We start from the raw sequence: 5,990 nt of genomic DNA, 5'->3' as shown, positions 1-5,990 counted from the left end.
ATTCCCCCCTCCGTCCCCATTCCCCCCCTCCATCCCCATTCCCCCCTCTATCCCCATTCCCCCCTCCGTCCCCATTCCCTCCCCCCTCCGTCCCCATTCCCCCCTCCGTCCCCATTCCCCCCTCCGTCCCCATTCCCCCCCCGTCCCCATTTCCCCCCCCGTCCCCATTTCCCCCCCCCCTCCGTCTCTGTCCCCCCCTCTATCCCCATTCCCCCCTCCGTCCCCATTCCCCCCCCCTCCGTCCCCATTCCCCCCCCCCTCCGTCCCCATTCCCCCCCCCCCTCCGTCCCCATTCTCCCCCCCCCCCCTCCGTCCCCATTCCCCCCCCCCTCCCCCATCCTCCGTCCCCATTCCCCCCCCCCTCCGTCCCCATTCCCCCCCCCCCCTCCCCATTCCCCCCCCCCCTCCGTCCCCATTCCCCCCCCCCTCCGTCCCCATTCCCTCCCCCCTCCGTCCCCATTCCCTCCCCCCTCCGTCCCCATTCCCTCCCCCCTCCGTCCCCATTCCCTCCCCCCTCCGTCCCCATTCCCTCCCCCCTCCGTCCCCATTCCCTCCCCCCTCCGTCCCCATTCCCTCCCCCCTCCGTCCCCATTCCCTCCCCCCTCCGTCCCCATTCCCTCCCCCCTCCGTCCCCATTCCCTCCCCCCTCCGTCCCCATTCCCTCCCCCCTCCGTCCCCATTCCCTCCCCCCTCCGTCCCCATTCCCTCCCCCCTCCGTCCCCATTCCCTCCCCCCTCCGTCCCCATTCCCTCCCCCCTCCGTCCCCATTCCCTCCCCCCTCCGTCCCCATTCCCTCCCCCCTCCGTCCCCATTCCCTCCCCCCTCCGTCCCCATTCCCTCCCCCCCTCCGTCCCCATTCCCTCCCCCCTCCGTCCCCATTCCCTCCCCCCTCCGTCCCCATTCCCTCCCCCCTCCGTCCCCATTCCCTCCCCCCTCCGTCCCCATTCCCTCCCCCCCGTCCCCATTCCCCCCCCCCCCCCCGTCCCCATTTCCCCCCTCCGTCCCCATTCCCCCCCCCTCCGTCCCCATTCCCCCCCCCTCCGTCCCCATTCCCCCCCCCTCCGTCCCCATTCCCTCCCCCCTCCGTCCCCATTCCCTCCCCCCTCCGTCCCCATTCCCTCCCCCCTCCGTCCCCATTCCCTCCCCCCTCCGTCCCCATTCCCTCCCCCCTCCGTCCCCATCCCCCCCCCTCCGTCTCTGTCCCCCCCTCTATCCCCATTCCCCCCCCCCCCCGTCCCCATTCCCCCCCCCGTCCCCATTCCCCCCCCCGTCCCCATTCCCCCCCCCCGTCCCCATTCCCCCCCCCGTCCCCCCCCCCCCCCATTCCCCCCCCCGTCCCCATTCCCCCCCCCGTCCCCATTTCCCCCCCCCGTCCCCATTTCCCCCCCCCGTCCCCATCCCCCCCCGTCCCCATTTCCCCCCCCCGTCCCCATTTCCCCCCCCCGTCCCCATTCCCCCCCCCCGTCCCCATTTCCCCCCCCCGTCCCCATTTCCCCCCCCGTCCCCATTTCCCCCCCCCGTCCCCATTCCCCCCCCCGTCCCCATTCCCCCCCCCCGTCCCCATTCCCCCCCCCCCCGTCCCCATTCCCCCCCCCTCCGTCCCCATTCCCCCCCCTCCGTCCCCATTCCCCCCCCCTCCGTCCCCATTCCCCCCCCTCCGTCCCCATTCCCCCCCCCTCCGTCCCCATTCCCCCCCCCTCCGTCCCCATTCCCCCCCCCTCCGTCCCCATTCCCCCCCCCTCCGTCCCCATTCCCCCCCCCTCCGTCCCCATTCCCCCCCCCTCCGTCCCCATTCCCCCCCCCCTCCGTCCCCATTCCCCCCCTCCGTCCCCATTTCCCCCCCTCCGTCCCCATTTCCCCCCTCCGTCCCCATTTCCCCCCTCCGTCCCCATTTCCCCCCTCCGTCCCCATTTCCCCCCTCCGTCCCCATTTCCCCCCTCCGTCCCCATTTCCCCCCCCCTCCGTCCCCATTTCCCCCCCCCTCCGTCCCCATTCCCCCCCCCCTCCGTCCCCATTCCCCCCCCCTCCGTCCCCATTCCCCCCCCCTCCGTCCCCATTCCCCCCTCCGTCCCCATTCCCCCCCCGTCCCCATTTCCCCCCCCCTCCGTCTCTGTCCCCCCCTCTATCCCCATTCCCCCCTCCGTCCCCATTCCCCCCCCCCCTCCGTCCCCATTCCCCCCCCCCCTCCGTCCCCATTCCCCCCCCCCCTCCGTCCCCATTCCCCCCCCCCTCCGTCCCCATTCCCCCCCCCCCCTCCGTCCCCATTCCCCCCCCCCCTCCGTCCCCATTCCCCCCCCCCCTCCGTCCCCATTCCCCCCCCCCTCCGTCCCCATTCCCTCCCCCCTCCGTCCCCATTCCCTCCCCCCTCCGTCCCCATTCCCTCCCCCCTCCGTCCCCATTCCCTCCCCCCTCCGTCCCCATTCCCTCCCCCCTCCGTCCCCATTCCCTCCCCCCTCCGTCCCCATTCCCTCCCCCCTCCGTCCCCATTCCCTCCCCCCTCCGTCCCCATTCCCTCCCCCCTCCGTCCCCATTCCCTCCCCCCTCCGTCCCCATTCCCTCCCCCCTCCGTCCCCATTCCCTCCCCCCTCCGTCCCCATTCCCTCCCCCCTCCGTCCCCATTCCCTCCCCCCTCCGTCCCCATTCCCTCCCCCCTCCGTCCCCATTCCCTCCCCCCTCCGTCCCCATTCCCTCCCCCCTCCGTCCCCATTCCCTCCCCCTCCGTCCCCATTCCCTCCCCCCTCCGTCCCCATTCCCTCCCCCCTCCGTCCCCATTCCCTCCCCCCCGTCCCCATTCCCCCCCCCCCCCGTCCCCATTTCCCCCCTCCGTCCCCATTCCCCCCCCCCTCCGTCCCCATTCCCCCCCCCTCCGTCCCCATTCCCCCCCCCTCCGTCCCCATTCCCCCCCCTCCGTCCCCATTCCCCCCCCCTCCGTCCCCATTCCCTCCCCCCTCCGTCCCCATTCCCTCCCCCCTCCGTCCCCATTCCCTCCCCCCTCCGTCCCCATTCCCTCCCCCCTCCGTCCCCATTCCCTCCCCCCTCCGTCCCCATTCCCTCCCCCCTCCGTCCCCATTCCCTCCCCCCTCCGTCCCCATTCCCTCCCCCCTCCGTCCCCATCCCCCCCCCTCCGTCTCTGTCCCCCCCTCTATCCCCATTCCCCCCCCCCCGTCCCCATTCCCCCCCCCCTCCATTCCCCCCCCCCCGTCCCCATTCCCCCCCCCCGTCCCCATTCCCCCCCCCCGTCCCCATTCCCCCCCCCGTCCCCATTCCCCCCCCCCGTCCCCATTCCCCCCCCCCGTCCCCATTCCCCCCCCCGTCCCCATTCCCCCCCCCCGTCCCCATTTCCCCCCCCCCCGTCCCCATTTCCCCCCCCCCGTCCCCATTTCCCCCCCCCGTCCCCATTTCCCCCCTCCGTCCCCATTTCCCCCCTCCGTCCCCATTTCCCCCCTCCGTCCCCATTCCCCCCCCCCCGTCCCCATTCCCCCCCCCCCCCGTCCCCATTCCCCCCCCCTCCGTCCCCATTCCCCCCCCCTCCGTCCCCATTCCCCCCCCTCCGTCCCCATTCCCCCCCCCTCCGTCCCCATTCCCCCCCCCTCCGTCCCCATTCCCCCCCCCTCCGTCCCCATTCCCCCCCCCTCCGTCCCCATTCCCCCCCCCTCCGTCCCCATTCCCCCCCCTCCGTCCCCATTCCCCCCCCCTCCGTCCCCATTCCCCCCCCCTCCGTCCCCATTCCCCCCCCCTCCGTCCCCATTCCCCCCCCCTCCGTCCCCATTCCCCCCCCTCCGTCCCCATTCCCCCCCCCTCCGTCCCCATTCCCCCCCCCCTCCGTCCCCATTCCCCCCCCCTCCGTCCCCATTTCCCCCCTCCGTCCCCATTTCCCCCCCTCCGTCCCCATTTCCCCCCTCCGTCCCCATTTCCCCCCTCCGTCCCCATTTCCCCCCTCCGTCCCCATTTCCCCCCTCCGTCCCCATTTCCCCCCTCCGTCCCCATTTCCCCCCTCCGTCCCCATTTCCCCCCTCCGTCCCCATTTCCCCCCTCCGTCCCCATTCCCCCCCCCTCCGTCCCCATTCCCCCCCCCCTCCGTCCCCATTCCCCCCCCCCTCCGTCCCCATTCCCCCCCCCCTCCGTCCCCATTCCCCCCCCCTCCGTCCCCATTCCCCCCCCCTCCGTCCCCATTCCCCCCCCCTCCGTCCCCATTCCCCCCCCCTCCGTCCCCATTCCCCCCCCCTCCGTCCCCATTCCCCCCCCCTCCGTCCCCATTCCCCCCCCCCTCCGTCCCCATTCCCCCCCCCCTCCGTCCCCATTCCCTCCCCCCTCCGTCCCCATTCCCTCCCCCCTCCGTCCCCATTCCCTCCCCCCTCCGTCCCCATTCCCTCCCCCCTCCGTCTCTGTCCCCCCCTCTATCCCCATTCCCCCCCCCTCCATTCCCCCCCCCTCCATTCCCCCCCCCTCCATTCCCCCCCCCTCCATTCCCCCCCCCTCCATTCCCCCCCCCTCCATTCCCCCCCCCTCCATTCCCCCCCCCTCCATTCCCCCCCCGTCCCCATTCCCCCCCCCCCTCCGTCCCCATTCCCCCCCCCCTCCGTCCCCATTCCCCCCCCCCCCTCCGTCCCCATTCCCCCCCCCCCCTCCGTCCCCATTCCCCCCCCCCCTCCGACCCCATTCCCCCCCCCCCTCCGTCCCCATTCCCCCCCCCCCCTCCGTCCCCATTCCCCCCCCCCCCCTCCGTCCCCATTCTCCCCCCCCCCTCCGTCCCCATTCTCCCCCCCCCCTCCGTCCCCATTCTCCCCCCCCCCTCCGTCCCCATTCTCCCCCCCCCCCCCCTCCGTCCCCATTCCCCCCCCCCTCCGTCCCCATTCCCCCCCCCCCCTCCGTCCCCATTCCCCCCCCCCCCTCCGTCCCCATTCCCCCCCCCTCCGTCCCCATTCCCCCCCCCTCCGTCCCCATTCCCCCCCCCCTCCGTCCCCATTCCCCCCCCCCTCCGTCCCCATTCCCCCCCCCCTCCGTCCCCATTCCCCCCCCCTCCGTCCCCATTCCCCCCCCCCCCCGTCCCCATTCCCCCCCCCCCCTCCGTCCCCATTCCCCCCCCCACCGTCCCCATTCCCCCCCCCCCTCCGTCCCCATTCCCCCCCCCCCTCCGTCCCCATTCCCCCCCCCCCCTCCGTCCCCATTCCCCCCCCCCTCCGTCCCCATTCCCCCCCCCCCCTCCGTCCCCATTCTCCCCGCCCCCCCCCCCACATCCCCATTCCCCCCCCCCCCCCCATCCCCATTCCCCCCCCCCCCCCACATCTCCATTCCCCCCCCCCCTCCGCCCCCGTCCCCATTCCCCCCTCTATCCCCGCATTGGCCCTTTGCCCCTCTATCCTCATTCCCCCCTCCTGCTCTGCATTGGCCCTTTGGTCCTCTATCCTCACTGCTTTATCTCCACAGCCTGAGCCATCTCTGCTCTGGGGTCGGTGCCTTTGCTGATTTTTTTTAAAGAGGCAAGTTGCTGCAAAAGTCCCACTTAAATCGATATGTTCAGCCATGAACTCATTGAATGGTGGTGCAGGCTCGAAGGGCCGAGTGGCCTACTCCTGCGCCTATTTTCTATGTTTATTTTCTATGATATGAAATACAAATTTGGGTGATGGCGATTGACAAAATAGATCATGTGTGGGTGGGTAAAGCAGGCTCTTGTAAGCACGCTATATTAGCACTTTCAACAAGTGCTTAAAAAAGGAGGAAATACTTGTATTGCTATGTAAATTTATATAGAAAATAGGTGCAGGCGTAGGCCATTCGGCCCTTCGAGCCTGCACCACCATTCAATAAGATCATGGCTGATCATTCCCTCAGTACCCCTTTCCTGCTTTCTCTCCATACCCTTTAATCCCCTTAGCAGTAAGGGCCATATCTAACTCCCTCTTGAATATATCCAATGAACTGGCCTCAATAACTCTCTGCGGTAGAGAATTCCACAGGTTCACAACTCTGGGTGAAAAAGTTTCTCC

Source organism: Pristiophorus japonicus, chromosome 22 (assembly GCF_044704955.1).
Source record: "Pristiophorus japonicus isolate sPriJap1 chromosome 22, sPriJap1.hap1, whole genome shotgun sequence".
NCBI classification, from domain to species: domain Eukaryota; kingdom Metazoa; phylum Chordata; class Chondrichthyes; family Pristiophoridae; genus Pristiophorus; species Pristiophorus japonicus.
Note: the sequence above shows the minus strand (reverse complement) of the source record.